This window comes from Perognathus longimembris, chromosome 8 (assembly GCF_023159225.1).
Source record: "Perognathus longimembris pacificus isolate PPM17 chromosome 8, ASM2315922v1, whole genome shotgun sequence".
Taxonomy (NCBI): Eukaryota; Metazoa; Chordata; class Mammalia; order Rodentia; family Heteromyidae; genus Perognathus; species Perognathus longimembris.
This window is the reverse complement of record NC_063168.1, coordinates 11,378,581-11,402,067: the sequence shown is the minus strand read 5'-3', so window position 1 is coordinate 11,402,067 and position 23,487 is coordinate 11,378,581. Positions and strand designations below refer to the sequence as shown.

Below are 23,487 nucleotides of genomic sequence, written 5' to 3'. Positions count from 1 at the left end.
TGACTAGATCTGCAAGAAATAGAAGCTGGCTCTCCATAGAGGATGAGCAGGGAGAGTAGAGTCTGGGTCATCACAGTAATCCCACTGGACCAGAAATGGGTTTCATCATGTAATCCAGTCTGGTCTCTAATTCACAGTAAATCTTAGGCTAATACTGAGCTGATAAACCTCACCAACTCAGTCTAAAGAGAGACTTATCTGAAATACAACTCTTAATATTACCAAATATAATCAGTTTCTAGTGTTCTACTCTAATTAATACACGATAGGAAAGTACTTGGGATTGGAATGGGGATTGAAGTAATCGTGAATTATGATAACTTCAGCAGCTGAATGAGCCACATTTATTCTCCTGCTGCCTGAGCCGCCATGACCTCTGCCCCAGTGTTCCTGAAGGGAACAGAGGCACTCATGGAACACAGAGCTCCACTGTGACTCATATGACTTCTAAAGCTTCTTGCTCTGACAATCACTAGAAAAGCTCCGTGCTGCTCCCCAAAGAAACATGTGACAGCTGGGCCACCTCAAGCAGGGAGGTTTTTGTTCAGGGCTGTATCACTGTGGGAGGAGCATGTGTACGTTGAAAGCAGTAATAAACCCCAACATCCTCAGCCTCCACCCTGCTGATGGTCAGTGTGAAATCCGTGCCTTACCCACTGCCACGGAACCTGTCTGGGACCCCGGAGCCTCGTTGGGAAACCCAATAGATCAGGCGCTTTGGAGCCTTGCCTGGCTTCTGCAGGAACCAATACAAATATGTGTTTCCATCACTATGCAGGAGGCTCTGACTAGACCTGCAGGAGATGGAGGCCGGCTCTCCCAGGGTGACAGGCAGGGAGAGTGGAGTCTGGGTCAAAATAGCATCCCCTTGGGATCCTAAAACATGGAGAGAAGAGGACAGTGTTAAGAAGCTTCAAGAGTCATGTTCATGATCATCTTTTCACATCTTTTAGGCTATAAATGAATAGGATTTTGTTTTATGCACAAGAAAGTTCATTAAACACACACACACATGCACGCACCCACCCCCCCCCACACACACACACAGAAACACAATTTGATGCAGTGAGCCACAGGAGGTTCTAGAATTGATCAGCCCCTCCCAACTATCTAGTCCTCAGCAGAGCACAGGTCCTTGTTCTTGCTGAAATCTTCCTCACTCACAGATACATGCATACATGTCCATCCAGGGGGGCAGATCTGCACATCTCACAAGTAGACAAAACACACACATGGGAAGCAGTGTGCACCAGAGCTCAGCCCCTACCCCTCCCCTTCCTCCTCTCTAGTGTGTTCTGACCTGGGATCCAGAGCATGAGCAGCCCCAGGAGCTGAGCAGGGCACCTCATTGTGACAGGGAGCAGTCCTGGTCAGTGCAGGCAGCTGAGAGCTGAGCTTTTATGCTGGACTTGCAGGGAAGCTCCTCCCTAGGGAGCAATATGCAAATGTCCTGCTGGGTGCAGTGGTGGGAGACAAACTGTCAGTGAGGTGGAAAGAGAAACCAGGAGGGTGGGGCCTCTCCTGTGAGCAGATATTAACTATGGTCAAGAGAAGCAAGAGAGATCTAATGCGTGTGCCTTCATGATTCCTCCTGTTCTCAGCCTGCTTCCTAATTCTTCAACCCCTTCCCAGGTACATTTTACAGTGTTCTTGAAAAAAGGATGAATTTCCATAAACACTGACTCATTCTTATTTATTTTCAATATATTTGCTTGAACGTTTAGGTCAGGTGATATTATTTTGCTTGATATAAACTTCATATAATACAGAAATCAGAGATATGGTATGCACAGTGAATACAGTTTTACCTCAATGTGAAATTCAGAAAAACTAAGAGATTCTGCATCGTGTTCCTGAGAGCCATGTTTTTGCCCTCTGAATCCATAATAGCTCCATTAGTACTGTGAAGTAACAGTCCTGACTTGTCCCACAACAGTTTGGGTTTTGTAGTTTGAAGAAGTTCACATAGGTTGAAGAAATAACTCTTCTTTGGCTTCAGCTTCTTCCTTGTTTCTGAATTGTTTTTGAGGCTTTTTTCCCATAGGCTCAGGACATTTTCTCTATCACTTCTTGTGATCCTGAAACACTTCCCGATATTCTATAGTAGGTCTACACATACCAATTTCTCTTCATTTGCATTTATAAAAGCAACTTTATCTCTGTGCCTTCAATTTAGAAGTATAGGGTTATGAATACAGAATTCTTGGTTGGCTTTTATTTTCCAATCATGATTCACTTATGCCATTTTACTATAGTCTAACCTCAAATGCTAATGATAAAACCTTAATCAAGGACTTTATTGTAGTTTTCCTGTGTAAAGAGACTTAATTTTCCTGAAGATTCTCGTAAACTTTGTCACAGTTCTCATTATCTGTTTTGTATATGACTGACTGTGTTTCATAGAACTCGTTAACGCAGTATGCTTGTAGATCATGTGTTTCAAGAGACAAGAGAAGAACAGAATGTTTCTGTTGTCCTGTGAGGAGACTAGATTTTTCTTAATTTCCCTCCTTATCCATTTGCTATTTTTCTTCATGTAAATCATTCATTCAAAGACAAACATTTCCAATGGAAGTTAATTTTAGAATTATCCTATATTTGATATCAGTGGACTTTGTGACAAAGAATTCCTAGAGTCTCCAGGTTGTTTCCCTGAACCATGTTATAGGGTTTATTAATTACCATTATTACCCTGACATGAGTGTTAGAAAGTGATAATGCATGTGCAGGTACAATGGTGGTAGGAATGTAAACTTGTTCAACTACTCTGGAAAGCAGGATGGAGGTTCCACAACAAACTCAACATAGAGCTCCCATATGAACCAAATCCCACTTCTGGGCATTTACCCAAATAAACACAAATAAGACCATACTAAACTACCAGCACAATCATGTTCATTGCAGTATTGTTTACCATACCTAAGATATGGAACCAACCAGATGCCCCTCAGTAGATGAGTGGATCAAGAAAATGAAGTATATATACACAATGGAACTCTATATTTCCGTGAAAAAGAATGATATTGCCCCATTCCTAAGTAAATGAATAAACTTGGAATATTAATATGAAGTGAAATAAGCCAGACCCAAAGAAATATAGATTCCATGATTTCTCTCATTTGTAATAATTAGTATATGTTTAAGGTAGTCCTAGCAGAGGATCACAATAGCTCAATAGCTATATACATATGATTATATAAGATGATGCTAAATGAAATGAACTCTAAGATAAGGAAACAAGAGGCTTTTCATTGATGTTGTTTTTTTTTAATGTACTATGTGAAGTTATTTCTTTTTTTTTTTCATTTTTCTCTGTGGTTTATCTCCTGTTGTCATTGTATTTGATTTTCGTACCCTGGGTATTGTATATCCATTTGTCTGAATTAGAGAAGAGAAGAGGAACAACAAAATGGTGAGACAAAGGACAAACCAATGCGACAGTGATACTCAGGAGACACCATGTTGGAAATGAACTTTGGAGCTGGGACGTTGCAAGGGGGAGGGAAGGTGGGAGAAAAATGAGGGAGAGGGTAACAAGTTTCACAACAAATATACTAACTTACATATGTAATTGTAATCCCTCTGTAAAAAAAAAGACTGATGCATAGGTAGATAGAGAGATGGGTAGATTTTAAAATTTTAATGGGAGATAACAGTAACAAATATAATATATGCAATAAAGCATCATGATCTGAGGTTTATGAACATTCCGTTGGTCTTTGCATTGGTGCCTGAGCACTCCTTATAAATGACTGGTTTCTTTCTCTTCTAAGTGCTCTTAACCATCTCCTCCTTCTCGAACAGTTCACTTCAGGTATTTTCTCTTTATTCTTAGGAAAATACCTGGCATCATTTCTAGCTGTGTGGGTAGTACGCATGTCTGTACCAGATGTTTACTAAGCTTTTAGAGGACATTTTTGCTATCAATTAATGGAAACTCTCCTCTCTCAGAAGCTGAGGTGTTCCCTCAAACAAGGGCTCAACTCTACTTAAACTTCACTATGCTCCTTAAGCCTGAGTAGGGTTTCAAGTTCCATGTCTTTTAGGTCCTAAGTAAAACCACTATTTTGTGTATTAGGGCTGGGGCTTGACTCAATTCCTGATTTTTTATGCTCAAGGACGGTGTTGTACCACATCAGCCACAACTTCACTTCCATCCTTTTGTTGCTGAACTGGTGATCAGAGTCTCATAGTCTTTTATGCCCAAGTTGGCTTCCAACCCTAATCCTCAGGTTTCAGCCTCCTGTGCAGGTAGTGTTATAGGCTTGAGCAACCAGTGACCACTAGTGAAGCAGTTTTTACAGGTTGTGTTTAGATATGTGATCCATATGGCTATAGAAAGGATAAATTGCAATGTGGTTAAGGGGGTCTGGGATAAGGAACTGGAGCCACACAGTATGCATCATGGGAAATCGAGGACAACTGACCACAGAGAGTGAAGCTAGATTTAAGTGAAGAGGGTCCCCCTACATGGAGATTAGCACACACTTGATCCCATAGTGCCGAATGTCATACCCAGAGTTAGATGAGCAGTGTAATCACATGGAACTTACCATTCTAAGTCCAAGAACCCAATGCACAAAGATAACACTGCTCTTTAAGAGGAGGTAACAAATTTGACAAGAAAAGTACTCACTACCTTACATATGTAACTGTAACCCTTCTGTATGTCACCTTGACAACAAAATTAAAGTTTTAAAAAAGCTAGTAGAGGGCTGGGGATATGGCCTAGTGGCAAGAGTGCTTGCCTTGTATATATGAGGCCCTGGGTTCAATTCCCCAACACCACATATACAGAAAATGGCCAGAAGTGGCGCTGTGGCTCAAGTGGCAGAGTGCTAGCCTTGAGCAAAACAGAAGCCAGGGACAGTGCTCAGGCCCTGAGTCCAAGCCCCAGGACTGGCAAAAAAAAAAAAAAAAAAAAAAAAAAAAGCTAGTAGACCACAAGTAGAGGCTGCCCAATCAGCAGCTTCTTCATTACCATTCACTACAAGAATTTCACATGAGTCTTGATTTGATGACGTCCACCTTGTAAAGTATTAGTGCTCTCTGAACCACATGCTATCATAACTGCTCTGGGAAATATTTCACAATACTAATGTTCCCTCTTTTGATGATGATTTAGTAAAAAAAAAAAAAAAAAAAAAAAAAACGCTATGTCCTAAAAGCTATGCCCACCTCCTCTACTCCTCTGAAAGTTCTTTGTAATCTTTCCATATGGTTCCCTGAATACTTCCTAATCCCTTTGGCTGGGAGAGATTTGCTCTCTATTATGTACTTCAGGACAAAGCTGGTAGTAAATGAAACAAGGAGAAGACAGCTGGTTTCTGTGTAGGTATGAAGAACACCTGGTAAATTACAGGCGGCACATTAATAGGATGAGGAAGAGAGATGCCAAGGACATCTATGGGAGTGGGTTTGAAAGCAGCCAGGCTCTGAGGATAACGCATGAAATTCTCACTATGCACACTCCAGGGCTGCCTGCAGCAAGTGTGGGCAAGTGGCTTGTGGGCTTCAAGTCTGTACAGACTTCAGGTACTGGAGTCCATGGAAGAGGTGGAATATTTGTCTCAAACCAGAGCTGTGGGCAGGCTTACACTGCCCTGGGTTGTGAGGGACGTAGCTACCTGGATGAGAGATGAGGCTGAAGACCAAGCAGGACATAAGAAAACATTTCTGAGGATCTTCCTGGAAGAACAAAAGTAGACTTGCTTATCTTCTGGGTCATGAACCCAAGTGAGGTCTGGGTCCAAGGAGAAAGTCTGTTCCTCTCAAAACAGAGAGGAGCACTTCATGAATGAATGCAGACTGTATATGACTATTTTTATGTGTGCTAAACTACATATCGAATGAATACAATAATAGTAATTTTAATTATCTAACTCATTTTAAATTCTGATAGTGAAAAAAAACACCAGGAAATAATGCGCAGTTACCCCGTGGCCCTTCCTCGCTCTTAGCCTGAGCGTCACGAAGCTCAGGACCGCGGCTGTGGCCTTGAGGACAAGCAGGACCTGCTCACTGCAGAGGACTCTGAGTTCCCTTCAGGGCTGCTCATCTGCAGGGCCCGCCCTGCTTCCCTCACCTTTCTGACCTGCACCTAATGACTTCACTACAAGAATCAAGGGGTCAGCCTTGTCAGGTGTGACTACACTTACAAAGTAAGATTTGAAATAGGAATTTGCACGCAGGGAGCCATGACCCCTGCTATGAACATGGCCCCAGCCACCATGCGTGCTATGACAGTCTTGACTAGAGCTCCCTGCTTCAAGCTCCTATTGACAAACAAGGTCTCTAAGGTCAGGTTTCAGTTGTTTGCTTTGTGAGGTTGGTTTGCCATCTAGTGCCTGCTTTGTGACATAGCAGCTGGCAGATCTGAGGATATATTGTGATGAGAATTCCATACCTGAATACAACTTATTTTGAAAAGAAAATCACCACTGCCTTTGTATTTCTATTCCCTTTTCCCCTCCAACACCTGCCATTTTTCATGCTGTATTTAATGAGACTTCATGATTAACATATGTGTGTATTTATTCATATTATATGTTATACCTAATTCATCTTCTACCTTTAGTGTCCTTTTGTTCCTTCCTTTTATCCACAACTGTCTCCCTTCAGATATTTTCCCTTTTTGCCTTCACATACTATTGTTAGTATTTATTTTTAGTATTTATTGTTCTACTATCACCAACATCATCATGATCACCACCATCATCATTATCATCATCATTTAAGTCCCACACAATATTAGGTTTCTACTGCGTGACCTATGTCACTCAATATGAAGATCCAGTTCCTTCCATTCCCATGCAAATTTCATTATTTCATTGTCCATCTCCCTCTGTCCTTACCAGTGCTCTAGGAGCTTGCTAAAAGACTTCTTTTTAAAGAGTGAACTGGAGAGTCCTGATAGGTCAAGACAAGGTCGGGTTGACCTTTTATCACAGACCTAGAAAGGAAGGTCCTCCTTAGGGAGTACTATGCAAATCAGCAGGTGGGTGCAGCAGTGGGAGAGGAGGGAAGGGAGGGCAAAGGCCTCTCTTGTGATTAACTGAAAATAATATCCATCTGGATACTTTATCCCAAAGGCTCTGAACTCCTTTTTCAATTGTCAGGTCCTGAGTCCAAGCATCAGGACTGGTGCTTGGATTCAGGACCTACGCACTGTTCCGGGTTTCTTTTTGCTCAAGCTAGCACTCTACCACTTCCAGCTTTTTCTGTTTTTCTATTTATGTAGTGTTCAGGAATTGAACCCAGGGCTTCCTGCATGCTAGGCAAGCAGTCTACCTCTAAGCCACATTCGCAGCCCTGAGATCGGTGTGGGTTTTTTTTGTTGTTGTTGTTGTTTTTTTTTTTTTTTGGCTAGTCCTAGGACTTGGAATCAGGGCCTGAGCACTGTCCCTGGCTTCTTTTTGCTCAAGGTTAGCACTCTGCCACTTGAGCCACAGTGCCACTCCTGGCCGTTTTCTATATTTGTGGTGCAGGGGAATCGAATACAGAGATTCATGTACACAAGGCAAGCACTCTTGCCACTAGGCCATATTCCCAGCCCGAGATCTGTGTTCTTTATAAGACAACAGAAGCACTGTCTGGTCAGTGGTGCTGAGGCTGAGAGGCAAGAAAGATGGGTAAGACTGAGAAGATTGTCACTGACCACTTCTACCAATTGCCCAGTGACCTTCAGAGCACAGTTAAGGCTTAGATGTACTGTGAGCAAGAGAGGCACCCAGTAGAGCAGCTGGGGAAATCCAGCTCTCACCTCTGCATCCCTGAGAGGTTTATGTTATGGCTTGTATAGCTACTACTCAGCTGAGAGTAGTAAGTTGCAGTCTGTTGATGGTGAAAATGGACTCTGTTCCCGTGCCACTGAAACCAAACTGGATTCGAATCTCCAAACTGGATGCCCAAAAAATCAAGGGTTTAGCAAAATCCCCTTGTTTCTTCAGATACCATTATAAATCATCACTAATACCCTGACTGGATCTGCAAGTGAAGGAGACTCTGTCTCCTACAGATATAGACAGGCAAGATGGAGACTGGGCAATTGGGAAGTCACATCTGGCACCTCATATTAGAAACACAAAACAAATACCCACAGAATTAAGTATGCCCTGAGACCTTCCTTGAGGAGTGAGGCAGCACTATTAAGCCTGAGATTAGTGCATTTCCAGCACTGTGCTTCCCTATCTGGGAGCCAGCACAGCAGGAGCCCCAGGAGCTGAGCAGGTCCTCTCCTATCCATGATGTGTGCTGACCAGGACTGAGCCGGCACAGGGTGTGAACAGACCACAAAGAAGTGCTCAGGGCAGTGGGCTGTGCTGTGGGCATGTGGACATCCTTAGGGGTAGATACAGCTGCAGGCATGGCTACTCTGCCTGAAATCTGCCTGAAATCTGTGCACTACCACTTGAGCCAATAATGCTCCCTTTCTGGCTATTTTGGTGGTTAATTGAAAATAAGAGTCTCGTGGATTATCCTACCTATTGTGGCTTTGAACCGTGATCCTCAGATCTTAGCCTTCCGAGTAGTGGGGTTGTAGAGGTGAGCCATTTGGCACCCAATAAAATGGTTTTAAGGACATAATTTAGGGAATGTGACTCAAATAGGCACAGAATGGGTAAAGTGCAGCATTGTGAAGGGTGAGGACTGGGATCTGGAGCCGCTCTGTATGGAGAGGGCATCTTCAGGCAGAGAGGACGAAGACCACAGGCAGTGAGGCCAGAGTGAAGGGAGGCCGGCTCCTCATGTGGGGTTCAATCCACACCACAGCCAAACACAGCAGCAATCAGATGGCCATTTGGAAAACTTTACCTGGGGCAGAAACCTCAATGGCTAATCCATAAAATGAGAGAAGACTAAGAAGGAGAAAATTTTACATGCAGAGAATCTTAGATGGATCTGTGATTCAATTAAAAATACATATGTTTGGTCTCTCTCCTCTGTCCGTGAACATAAGAAACTCAGGGAGGTTCTCATTTTCTCAGGGAGAGAAAATGAGAGAGAGGGAGAGAGAGAGAGACAGACAGACAGAGATGGGGGAAAGAGGGAGAGGGAGAGAGGAAGACTGGATGTTAACAAATACTCAAATGCAACATTCTTTGTTATACAGTTTTCTTATGTAGCAACATACCAGCTTCAGAGCTTGTCTCCATGAGGTGAGGCACAGGTAATTCTCAGTGTGGACAGATTCCCACAGGACATTGCATCCGAGGACAAGGTTTCTCTGAAAGACCAGTTAGTGGTCTTGCACCTCATCTATGGAATGTGGCATAAATCAACACCCCCAACCCGAAATAGCGCGCCAAATAATCCCTGAGACTTCTGAAGGCAAGACCAGTGCTTTGGAAAAGCTACTGATCACCAAGGACCAAAGGTGTGAGTTAAGAATCAGGGAAGAAAGTTGTTAGTGATAGAAACAATGGAAGTTATTGAGAATACTGGGGACATGACAGATCAAAGTTTCTTTCTCCTTTTCACCCTCAAAGGCTTCACTTAAAATATATAGAGAAGCCAGGTGCTGGTGGCTCAAGTCTATAATCCTAGGAGAAATTGATAGATGAAGGCAAGTTCAGAGCTGAGCCTTCATTGGTCCTCAGGCCTGTTCGTGTGCCAGTACTAGACATTCATTGAAACCATTAAATGTTTATAGATATTATAAAAATATTAGAAATATTGTCATTTGATTTCATAAATTCATTAGGGTGCACATGGCTGAAAAAGATGACAGGGAAGATAAAGCTAATTTCTTGCACTTAGAGAGCTCATAACATTGTTTAGGATTAAAGTGGAAAATTCCAGAGGCAGTTACACATAAAAATGTCAATATAAGATTGAATGTAATTATTTTTACAATCTAGTTAGTAACATAGTACTTATCCTTTCTTCTTCATGATATCAATGCACCAAATGAATTGCAATTTCTTTTTATTTATCTGACAGAATGACCAATTTTCTGGTTGGAAATTTTTTCTCAAAACTATCATTTCTTTTGTTATGGAATCTGATCCTGTCCTGTTGTGTCGTTCTTAGTAAGAACTTTACATTGTTTCATTCCAGTCTGCATGTGTAGCAGCTACTGCAAGGAGCCCATAGTTGAAATATAGATTGCATAATTTACAACAGCAAGAGTAGATCCACAAGTTTACGTGTCTCAGTGCAGCCTGCTGAAATTTCACTGGACGTTCATCAAAACCTGCTGAAAACAGGGTGCTTTGTCAGAGCTGCACAGACATGTAATTTCACCTTCCAGCAGGCAAAGCTGTGACAACACAATCCATACCTGCTATTTTGGCCACTAAAATTGTGAGATTTTTTTATGGATACTCTAACCATTTAATACTGTAGTTATCCAATATGGATTAGACTGAGGCAAAAATGAAGAAGCAGTACAAAATCTGTCGAGAGTTCATAGATTTAAAACATAATCGTGAATATATTTGTCAGGTATCAGTGTCTCGAGACTATTTTCCTAGCCACATAGGAGTCTAGAGATCTCAAGGATCATGATAAAATCCTAACTAACATTCAAGAAGCTAAGCTAGAGGTATGGCTCATGTTGTACAGGACCAGCCTAGCAAGGAAGATAAACAAATATGAGGATAAACATAAAAAAATAAAAAGTACCACTTTCCAACGTAGCCTCTGACATCCTTCAACTTCATAATCCTGTTGTTTTCTTGTAAAACTAAGTGTCCCTGTGTGTCTCTGATTTGAAAAGGACTGAGGCAGGAATGCTGCCTTGTGGTTTTTCTTGTGCTGCCAAGTGCTATTGTTCAGGGCATGGCACAGTCTGGCATGTGTGATTCCTGTGACTGGGATATTTCTTGTTGCTGGAATTCCTTGCCATCCCCTAGAGGTGGATGACGGTGAGTGGAGGAGCATGATAGGACCACGGGTTCTGCACACGGTCCTCTAGACTCTGTCACACACATTCCCATCCCACACTATTTCCGTAGAGACTGATCCACACAGAAATATATCTTCACTATTACACTGTGGTGGCAGTGCAAACTTCTTTAATTACTCTGGAAAGCAGTATGGAGGTTCATCAAAAGACTAGACATTGAGCTCCCCTGTGATCCAGCAATCCCCCTCCTGGGCATTTACCCAAATGACCACAAAATGGTCTATACTAAACCTACCACCACAACTTTGTGCATTCCAGCATTATTCACCATTGATAAGATAAGGAACAAGCCCAGGTGCCCCTCGGAAGATGAATAGTTCAAGAAGATGTGTTATATATACACAATGGAGTTCTATGATTCTGTCAGAAAGAATGACATTGTGCAATTAGTAAGGAAATGGAAAGACCTGGAAAAAGTTATATTAAGCAAAGTAATCAAGACCCAAAGAAAAGTATGTTACATGGTTTCCCTCATTTGGAAGAATTAGAATATGTCTATGATATTCTTACCAGGGCATCTCAATAACAAAAATTGCTAAGCATATGGGAGCATATATAATGAGGCATATCAACATGAACTCCAAGAAATGGAAACAAGAGGTCCTTACTATGTCCTGTATGTAGTTAGGTTTTAGTTTTTTTCATTTCTCATCATTTTCTTTACCTTGTGTCTTGTATATAAGTTCATTCCATCTGTGAAAGGGAAAGGGAACCACAGATATACAAGATAAAGGATGAACTAATACAGCATTGACAGTCATTTGACGCTACATTGGAAATGAACTGTACAACTTGGGGGGAGAAAATGGAGTAAAATTGTTTAAAAACAAATGTACTCATTACCTTCCTTACATAAATGCAACCCCCTGCTCATACTCTTTTCAATATAGATTTAATAAAAAGAAATGGGTTCACTTCTTAGGCTGAAATGGATGGTCATTCTGATCCAAACAGGAGAGTTGCATTAGTATGTAAGTGAGGTCTAATCACAAAGCCTAAGGCATCACTCCAAATTCTGCAAGGGTGGAGTAGTTTCTTGGGCTCTACGGCACTTGAATTAAACCTGCATGTGTTTTCTGATTATCTGCTGAGTTTGTACTCCCTTATCTCCTAAGTAGACATTGCTTACCATTCTTCTCTGTGTCTCAGTATAATTAAAAGGTCAAATTTTTCTCTGTAGCTCTCTCCTATGCTCCATGAACAGCAGACAAGAACTATGCATCTTATTCATTGATTAAAAACTCATCTCTTCTTTCAAGGACAGAAACAGCTGGAGACAACATCTAGGAGTGCGAGTAAGGTAGAAGCACAAGGAGAATATGAGATAAATGGGACACAGTTTGGAAATGCAACCCTCCAAATCTCACCCTCTTACATAGCTTATGATGACAGGTACACACCACGGTGTCCACCTCTACCTGCTTAGACGGGGTCTTGTGATTTTTTTTTCTCAGGATGGCCTTCAACCACATACTGTTAACCTGTCAGTTATCTAGAAGTAGAAGTAAGAGCCATTGGTGCCTTCAAATGTAAATTAACTTTTACTGGATGGTCAGAAAAATTTCGTCTAGACCTTGTAATGGGCAAAATATCTGTACGTACATGACTTGCAGTACTCACAGTATAATATGTTGGAAATTAGCTGTACAATCTGGGTGGGTGGGAGGATTGTGGGGGGGGATTGGGAGACAAATGAAGGCTAATGTAACAAATTTGTCAAAAAGTGTACTCACTACTTTACATATGTAACTGTACCCCCTGTGTACATTCTTTTTTTCTTTATTGTCAAAGTAAAGTACAAAGGGCTTAGTTACATATGTAAGGCAGTGAGCACATTTTTTATCCAACTTGTTACCATCTCCATTTACCCCCTCCCCCTTTCCTTCCCCCTCATGAGTTGTACAGTTGTTTACATGAAATGGTTTTGCAAGTATTGGTTTTGGAATAGTTTGTCTTTTTATCCTTTGTCTCTAGATATTGGTATTCTCTTTCCCTTCCCTAGTTCTTTTTTTTTTCTTCTTTATTGTCAAAGTGATGTACAGAGGGGTTACATTTTCATATGTATAGGATGTACATTTCTTATCCGACTTGTTCTTGTCTTTCATTTTTCCCCATCTCCCTCCTCTGCAGTTCCCTCCCCCCATGAGTTGAACAGCTGGTTAATAAATGCAATGCCCATTTTCCCACATACAAACTCATATTTTGTGAAATAGCAGGAAAAAGACATGACCACAGGATATGCTGCAAACATTTTCATTACAAACAATGGTCATTCAACTCAAAACAAATGAAGGGGAAACCCAAAGCCACTAGCTGATTTTCCTCATGTAATCTAAATTATAATTATGAACATAGAAACAGTATCTCATTTATAGACTTTTAAAGAAAATAATGAGCTTAAGATGACTATTGACACATCATATATAGGACCCATGCTTGTTTGTGTCTGTTTTTCCTTAAAAAATTTCCTCCTTCTAGATTCCACCACGTCTTCCAAAAAGACCAGACTTGTAAAGGTTTAACTACAAGATTTTGGCACACTTACAGTTTATTTTTGTGGAAAAATTAGAAAAGGATACATAAATGAGGAATTTCAAATGGAGTAGATGAAGAGGACTGGGAGACCAGACATCAATCACGTCTCCCTTAAAATACACTTCACTCATTGGTAGGAATACAAGTTACCATATCTGGTATGGATGCCAGTATGGAGGTCACTAAATTACCTAAGAAAAAGGCATACCAGATGATTTGGCTGCCTCACACCTGGGTATATATCCAAAGGGGAAAAAGCCAACTTGTAAAGGTGACATTTATAAATTAACTTTGTAGGTCTATGTTTATTGTGACACTGCTTACTCTAGTGAAAATGTGGACTCAGTGAAGTATCCTACAACAGATGAGAGACTAGCAATAAAGTGGTCCATAAATGCACAACATGTACAAAGAAACATGCTGTCCTATAATCTGCATCAAAATGGATGGGACTGGAGCTCACCCTGTGAAACAAAATTGTTAAACCCAAGACCATTACATATGCTGTTTCGGCTTCCAGCAAACTTTAAAAAGTCCTATAGAATAGTGATTCTGTGGGCCTGAAAAGGGCACATGGTGAGAGGGCAGGAGGGTGAGCACAGAAGAATGGTGGACGAAGACCATTCATGTACATAATAGGCATACGGAGAACCTCAGAATCCTATTAATAGGAACAGATATATAAAGATGCTAATAAAATAGATATCAGAAATATAATATCTAGTTATATGTTTTACTGTTGCATACGTATCTATGGATGCCACAATTCAGATTCTTAAAAACTGTCTGTGTTTGTGAGCCTTCTGAGCAGGTGGAGGCAGCAGGAGGAGCAGCTGGGGCAGCCCAGCCTCTCACTTCTGCCCTGGGAGGTTTTTGTTATGATTTGTATCACTGTGGGAGGACTATTAACAGTCTTTTGACAGTAATACGTGGCAGCATCTTCAGGCTGCAGGCTGCTGATGGTGAGACTGAACTCTGTCCCAGATCCACTGCCACTGAACCTCGATGGAACCCCAGATTCCAATTCATCTGCAGCACGGATCAGGAGTTTAGGGGCTTTCCCTGGTGGCTGCTGGTACCAGGCTAAACTGTACCCAATGCTCTCACTGGCCCTGCAAGTGATGGTGGCTTTTTCACCTACAGACACAGACAGTGACGAAGGAGACTGGGTCATCTGGATGTCACACCTGGCACCTGGAAGCAGAAACATGAAAACAAATAGCCACACTATTAATCGAGTTATAAGAAGGCTTCCCTAGAGAGTGAAGTGTCAGGAATCAAGCTGTGCTGTGGTAAACCCTTTCATTTTCCTTCCTTACCTGGGAGCCAGAGCAGCAGGAGCCCCAGGAGCTGAGCAGGGGTCCTCATGTCCATGCTGGGTGCTGACTGGGACTGACTGCTGCACAGGCTGAGCAGCATATGAAGAAGTCCTGAGCACAGTGGGCTGTGCTGTTGGCGCATGCAAATCAGCAGCATCTACTCTTGGTTAAGCACAGCTGTCCAGCTGCCTCATCTCAGCAACTCTGCACAGTCGGAGTCTCAGCGGACCTAGGTCATCAACAGAATATGTTGTAGCCACAGAAGAGAATCACTAAGTTGCTTTCCTATGGGCTGATCAGGCCAATGGTCCCTTTGAGGACCAAAGCATCTTTTTTTTAATTTGTTAATTGAGACCTTCCCACTGTAGTGTTAGTTTCAGATATTTACGGACAAATTTTACACAAGACAAATTTGGCACATCTTTATTATCCAGAACAGAAAACTTTGGAATTGCTCTGATTCGCTGATATTCTTTATGTAGCAACATTTGAACAATGCTGTATTACAATGAAATCCATAGAGGTCAACTAAGGAAATGGAGCTGTTGCACTGACAAGAAAATTCCTGGACATCTATATTCTACTTCTTAGCCTTATTTTCTCCTCCATTTCTGAGATTTTTTTGCCCCCAGGGGATCCATAAAATCAAATCCTTTCAAAGATTTTTCTCCCTTCATGCTTGAACAACCATTAAAAAAATCAATTTAGCCTTGTATGAAATTTCAAATGTCCATACTTGAGGTCCTCATATTATTCTTTGGAGGTTTTATATGTCTTCTCTCCAGCTACTGTGTTCAGAAGCAGAAATCCACCTTGAAAAATAGTATGAGCTCATGTAACCTGGAGTCTATTTGTTGACTAAACATGCATTTATTTCTTCCACTCGGTGGGCACTTCTAGTTACTAAGAGAACACTGTGCTCAACAGCTGGGTTTAAAACATTGGGCTCAAGAAGAGTGAGTAGAACCCTAAAAATGAATATTATGTTGGAATCTCTGAACGAATTCTTGGAGCCAGCAGCACATGGAAATGACAGCCATATTGGAAGGAGACTAGATGAATGACACAAGAGTATATCCATATGTGTGGGATTTGCCTGTTCAGTTATCAGGGCCCTGGAACTCACTACTGCATGGAATGCAAAGTTAGCTCACCTTATCAGCGTTATCAGAGTCTAAGGAGTATATGAACAAATGTGGGAGGTAGAGTGTTTGACATGACAGTGTAAGTGGCAGGAGTTTCATATCATCCAGAAAAGCTGGTTATCAGACGACTAAATTCAGGAGGGATAACTACAGCCAAAATTCCTACTCTTGGGGTAACAAAATGCAACATAATTAGATAAAAATTCTGTCTAACTTTAATATCATATTTCATAGATAGTATACTGAATATCTTGTGAAGAAAAAGAAAATAAGAGACGTTTTTGTCTACGATTTTATTTAATAATAACCTTTTGTTATGGATACAAGTGGAGAAATCACCATAAATTTGCATGTATATATAGATACATACATACATATTAATTGACAAATAGAAACATGGATGGATAATATTTCCTTGCCTAGAAGTAATGATGCTCTGGTTCCAATAATAGCGCCATCATGAGTGAACCCCCAACCTATTCTCTCATAAATGAAAACAGTGATCCTTCCAGAAAGATTCTTTATCAAAAAAAAGAACAAGATAAGTTTGGACCATTTTGTACTGCCAACTAAGAATACCTGGTGGGGCTGGGAATATGGCCCAGTGGCAAGAGAGCTTGCCTCGTACATATGAAGCCCTTTAAGCTGGTCCTGTGAATGAACTCTGGTGTTGCCTATGGCCAACAATTGTAGTGTTCAAGGCCATCCATCTACTAGTTGAGTCATAGCTCTGCTTCCAGATATTTTTTGTGGATAATTGGCGATAAGAATCTCACGGACTTCCTTTCCTGGCTGGCTTTGAACCATTATCCTCAAATTTCAGATTTCTAAGTAGCTAGGGATACAGGCATTAGCCTCCAGCACCTGGCTCATATGATATTCTAATCGGAACAAGCCTTTCTAATAACCTGTCTTTTAGTGCCATCAAGGTTAATTTTTAAAGAAAGGGTTAACCTACTTCCATTGCATGCCTTTCCTTCTTGTTTTTGTTTAAAATCAATTTAAATTGAAGTATAGTTATATGTTTTTATACATACACAGTAGGATATGTTAATTTTTTGTTATTGAAAAATATTCATTAGAACTCATTGACAAAATTTCATGGCAATTGTCAGAGATTTCAATGACAATGCAGTAAATAGAAGAATAGAGTAACTAAAGAAAATTCCAGAGAGGAAGCTCAAATAAAGCTTAAACCAGAGGCTTCTTTGTTCCGAAGATGACTTGGTCAGTGAGATCCCATCAGAGTTGAATTGTAACTTCTCCCCCCTTCCTCTCAATGGAATCATGTTAAGAGATTAGGAGACACAACGTGGTCCAAGATGCGACCTATCCACTTTTTTTGAGACATGCTGTTGCTTTGGGTGGGGGGTAAGGGCGTGTGTTGGGGAGTCTCAGGAAATAGAGCCAGAGCAGCAAGGGAGCTATTTCATTGTCTTCCCTTTGCATTAAAATGAAAGTTCTGTGAGTTCAAAGGTTCTGTTTGATTTCTTCAAAAAGTTCTTATCTAGGAATGTTCATGGTACTGTGTTTGCATACTTCTGCGAATGTGGTTCTTTGCATTTAATGTAAGAACAAATGAAGAAAATGCTCTACAGGAACTCAGGAACTGAAGGTATTTCCTTCTACCCCCAGAGGGAGCTGTGGCACCTTCAATCTCTTGGTGACAGAGGGATTTCTAGGTTGTGAGATGTAATAGGAGAAACTATTTGTCCTGGGGTGCAGTGACAATGGTGATTCCTAAGTATGTGAGGACTCACGACTAGAGATGGTATTAGCATGGATAGAAATCTAAGAAATCTGCTTTGAATGACTGGGTGGCTATGTGTTATCTAAGAACTCACACAAGTATTAAAATAGAAAAGTCATAAGACAATATGTTGGAAATTCACTGTACAACTCAGGGTGGAGGGAACTAGAGGGAAGGAAGTGAGAGAAAATGAGGGAGGGGGTAACAAGTATGACAAGAAATGTCCTCACTATCGTGTTACTGTAACTCCTCTGTACATCACCTTGACAATAAAATCAAATTTATAAAGGCAAAGAAAGAAAAGAGGTTGCATTCTATGCAGAGATAGATTTTTTACTTCTTGTGTAGATGTAAGACTTATTGTTTTTATTTGTGAATTAGGACTAGATACATACAGTGTAAATGACAGATATTCCATGTAATGAGTGTAGACTGCATACATTCATGGTTCAGTTTAAAGGACAGGACCTTTCAAATCCTCAGGTGGCTTCTTCACCCCCCCCTTCCCAATCCCAAACTGCTCCTAACTCTCCTTCAGGCATCTGCCATGCGTGTTCTTCTTCTGTGTACTTGAACATGAACATAAATGTGGAGGAAAGTAGTGCTCTGTGGGTACTTTTGAAACTGTTTCTGAGGCCTCAAATTTTCTTTGCCTCAGTTTGCTGCCTATTCTCACTTCCTGTGATTAAACATTATTTACCCTTGACTTTTTTGTGGGCACATCTTTATGATATAATTTATCTTCCTTTCTTGGGAGTTTGATTTTTCATTTTTTCTTAAACATATTGTGTCACTTCTCAGGTAAAATTAATGGCTCTCTATTCTTTTTTATTCATCAGCATTTAAATGTCATCCCACCATCTTGTGGCCTTTGTTTATCATGACCAAAATGTAGTCAATGTCTCTATTACCTGTTCTCTGAACACAGTGAGATTCTTTTCTCCAAGTTTAGACCATTCATATTGAACATTCCATCCATAACTTGAAAATTCATGAATTGGCTTCTAATTCATCCAATTGTGGGTTTTTTTTTATCTTGAATTACTGTATCCCACTACACTTGAAAAGATTTCCCAGGTTGTTTTGAAATATTTTTTCAGCTCTACCTGTCATTCTTTCTGTCTCTCTGTTTGTCTCCGTCAATTTCTCAATTTTTCCATTCCTTTTGGAAATATTTATGTATTTATTTCTCTTCACAATTACACATAATCTGCTGAGGCTTTGGAGATTATTCTTGGGAGTTGTCCTTAGGTTACAAATTTTCGATTGATCTCTTAATACTCACTGATTTTTCTCCTATCATCAACTGGAATCTTCACCTAACCTATGAAATTTTCAGTGAAGTTATTGTTTTCCATTCTCAGATTTCCATTTGATACCTTTTATATATCTCTTGAGACCTCATTTGTTCGATTATTTTCATCATCTTTTCACATGGAAACAATAGGTTTTTTTATTGTGCTATTTGTGCTTCTCTTCTTTTTTTTCCCTTTCCCCCCCCAGAAAATATGCTCTGCTGCTCCCCAGACCAGCAATGCATGAGGGCCAGAAGGGAGGTTTTTGTTCCGGGCTGTATCACTGTGGGAGGAACATGTGTACCTTGATAACAGTAATAAACCCCAACATCCTCAGCCTCCACCCTGCTGATGGTCAGTGTGAAATCTGTGCCCGAACCACTGCCACAGAACCTGTCTGGGACCCCAGAAAATCGGTTGGAAACCAAATAGATCAGGAGTTGTGCAGACTGGCCTGGCTTCTGCAGGAACCAATTCAGATATGTGTTTCCATTGCTATGCAGGAGGCTCTGTCTAGACCTGCAGGAGATGGAGGCCGGCTCTCCCAGGGTGACAGGCAGGGAGAGTGGAGTCTGGGTGAGCACAACATCTCCACTGCATCCTAAAATTAGAATAAGGCAGAAGTACAAGGTTATGTGCAAACATAGAGAAGCATAATTTTTAAATTTTCATTTTGATACATATTGCCTATTGTTAATATTTCATAGTTTGACTTGGAATCTAAAGTATTTTATGTTAAAAGTGGAAATATTTTTAAATATAAATGGATCTTCAGTGGTTCCCTGCATTATTCTTATCAAGCTGAGTCATCACAGAAGCAAAGGGTTTACTTTCTTCTGAAATGTTTCTCTTTCTCCAAGAGCTAAACCCCATGGAGGATAACAAGACCAGCGCATCTATCACATAGGCCACAACTGGAAGCTGTGAGTTCACCCTCACACCCACTCCCATTCCTCATCTCCCTTTGTCCTTACCAGGGATCCAGAGCATTAACAGCCACAGGAGCTGAGAGAAGGACTTCATTTCTAGGAGTAAAATGAGGAGTCTTGCCGGGTCAATGCAGGTTCAGAGCTGAGCCTTTATCTCAGATTTGGAAAGGAAGGTCCTCCTTAGGGACCAATATGCATATAGCCAGGTGGGGTCAACAGTGTGAGAAGAGCCAAGAGGAGGGCAAGGCCTGCTCTTCTGAGAGAAGTGGCATCATTGTGCTCTCTGGTTGGTGATGACTAACAAAATCCATGATGCCTGCAGCACTGGCAAGAAGGACCCCACTGTGAATGTTTTGTTCTGCATGGCCATATGCTGCTGCCACCCTAAAACAGCACCAGAGACCCAATTACCTGTATGTTTACTTCAAGGACAGCATGTAGGAAAATGAGTGGATTTGAGGGCCAAGGTGCCCTGAATTTGCTTCAGCTATTCCAGAAAAAGACAGTGTCCACCATCAGCAGCAAAGATCCTCAAGGGAGTTGATCAATGAGAGCACAGAGTTGAGCCAGAGGAAGAGGTATCTGATACCATAGTTACAAAGTTATCTGTTCAGGGATGATAGCTACAATGTTAGAAATTCTGCGTCCAAAGAACTCTTTATTAAGACAGTTTCTCTTACAGCTAGTGTCCCAATGGCCTTTATAATAGAAGAGGAAAATGGTAGAAATGTTGATACATGAAAGTGTGACTATACATTCAATGTTACAATATTTATATCTACTAAAATCCTGTCATTTTTCCACACTGTATTTGTATGGAAAATTAATCTACTAATTCTTACAAATTTCTTCTGGGAAGTAATTGATCAAGATGCATTGCACTCGTACACTGACATGTTGACTTGAAATTCTCTAGTGGTACTACTTGTAGATAATTATATATGCATAGACACACATATATATCATTCTGCTTATTTTAAATTAACATAAGATCTTTAAATGTTTCCTGTACCAACCCAAAACAACCTGTTTCTACTTATTTGTCTCAGATTTCATTCTCTAGTTCTTGTCTCTGAAGATCCTGAGTTTGAGGTGAGCCAGAACATCACCTGGGAATAAGGAGCACATGGCCAAGAAGGCTTGTGCTGATGCCACGATGCACCCCACCTGGCCATGCAAACAGGTGCCTTGTGGGAAGTGATTGGGCCTTTGGCAGTGTCTTCCATGACAGGATTAAAACTGGGGTGTTACATAATATTCACTTGTTATAAAGTGAAGACAACCATATGCTTGGTCATCTCAACTCGCAGCTCGTTTTCAATTTAGTAACGTTATTGTGGCACAAATAAGACTGGCCTCACCTGTGTACAGACAGATGAGGATACTGCATCTAGGACTGTTTGCACCTAACACTGTTAGTTAAATAAAATTCTTCTTCGTTAAGAGCTTAGGTCAGTTCCTTTGTTACAATAAAGGACTGGCACAGTGTGCTGTGAGTGAGAGACAAACAGTCAAACAGGGAAAGAGAGACACAGAGAAAGGGAAATTCTGAGAAATGTGGTTTAAATACAAATGCATTTAAGTATGTTTAAGAGTAGAAATCCTATCTCTATCAGTTATACTCATACTCTGAACACAACTTCCTAAAACCCTGACAGGGATCATTTGTTAACATGCTGAAGTGCAGATTCACATTCAGTAGGTAGGAGGTGGTTTTGTAATTTTGAATTTACAACACATTCTCAGTGATGCTGATGTTGATTCTGAATTCTGGATAAATTGAGTAGGAAAGAAAGTAATATTCCATCCATGTTTAGCTGTGTTGCTTCCTTAAGTGTCAAGAGGTAGTTTTGTTTGTGTCCCTGACATAGTTCATGTAAATACTACATTTTCCATTGACTAAGACTGACTGAAACTTGCTATGTTGACAGGTTGCTGATAGGAAGAAGCACGTGTGAACATGGTCTTGGCAATGCCCTCCTGGATATATTCTGAGAATTGGGCCATGACCAGCTGTGAACTCCTCTCATCAAATTCTTTCAGGTAGTGAATTTCCCAGCATTCTTTCCCTTTGTATTCCTATAGATATTCTGAAGGAGAGGAGATCTTTTCTAGTCACACATGAGAATACAATCCTTAAAAGACTCAATCCTATTGATCCACAACCTTTCAAGACACAGACAGACATGTCTGTCAGTGAGGCTCTTAGGCTGGGTCCACAGATGGGAACCAAATATGTTAACTGCATGTCATGGGAAAAATTCTACAAAGTGAGTTGTTTGAGTCCATCAGGCTGGATTGCACTACTTGAGCAGAGGATGTGTGAAACTGTAGGAGCATCGTGGACTGTAGGGATAATCGCATACCAAGCTATGACCTTGAGACCAGGAGCAATGGCGATTTAACTTAGGGGATGAGCCTGACATTTTAAGGAAGAAGCCCCTCACAGCAGGAGAATGCCTGCAGTCTGAGATGCCAGGCAGTGAGAAGGATTTCCAGGAATCTCCATCAGGACACACACAGGAGAGGCTCTGGGTCAGAGAGACGCAGCGGGCCAGCGCGGTTATGGGCTTCCATGACCTGGATTTATCTTTCTTATTGCTGGATGTTGTAGATGGGGGTCCTGGAGTGCACACTGTAGCTACTGACTAAAGGTTACTGCTTCTTTTCACTGTGTTTGAAGTAGTTGGAAATGTAAAATTAAATTGGTATAAAGACAGGAGCCAATCAATCATATTTAAATGTGAATTTTCCAAGACTTTCCTTCCTCAATGAGCCCCTCTGTGTGGTGGACGTCAAATGTAGGGCCCCTGGGGGAAGTGCTGAGGTCACTGGCGGGGCCGCTCTCATGGAGTGAGGCAGATTTCTTCATAGCCCTTTGCTATGAAGTGAAGACAGCCATGAACTCACCCACTCCCACGCGTGGCTAATTCCCTTTCCATTAGCACAGCATGTGCTCACACAGATGTGATGGCCCTCTCCTGAGTACAGACACATAAGGACACTGCACCTAGAACTTTCTACACCTAAAATTGTGGGTTAGACAAAACAAAACAGTTTTTGTACAGAACTCAGTTCACTTACTTTGTAATAGCAAGTGGACATGGACCTTGTGTGTGTGTGCACATGTGTGTATACACATGCACATGCATGCATGTGTATCTGCAATATATTTCACATGTGGGTTAACTAGATACATTCTTAAATAGGGCCAATAGAGAAGTAAACAGCATCTCTCAACCTTGATACTCATCCTCTAAACTCAGTTGGTTTTTTGTTTGTTTATTTTGGGTGCTATTTTTTTGTCTGTTTGTTTTTGTTAGTCCTCAGGCTTGAGCTCAGGAGCTGGGCAGTGTCCATAAGTCTAGTGGTTGCTCAAGTCTAGTGCTCTACCACTTCAGTCACAGCTCTTCTTCCAGCTTTCTGGTGGTTTAGTGGAGGTAAGAATCTTACTGTCTTTCCTGCCTTGGCTGGCTTAGAACCACAATCCATAGATCTCAGGCTCCTGAGGAGATAAAATTGCAGCAGTGTGCCACCAGCTCTTGGCTTACACATGGCTTCTTAAACCTAATAAGGATCACCTGCTAAATGTCAATTCACATTTA

The 23,487-nt window shown here is 41.1% G+C and overlaps 1 pseudogene and 1 gene segment (V, D, J or C); both read right to left on the bottom strand.

Annotated features, from left to right (window-relative positions):
* The window catches only part of LOC125356182, a 44,497-nt gene that overhangs the window by 8,111 nt on the left and 12,899 nt on the right, over positions 1-23,487 (bottom strand).
* LOC125356176 lies at positions 540-1,355 on the bottom strand (annotated as a pseudogene).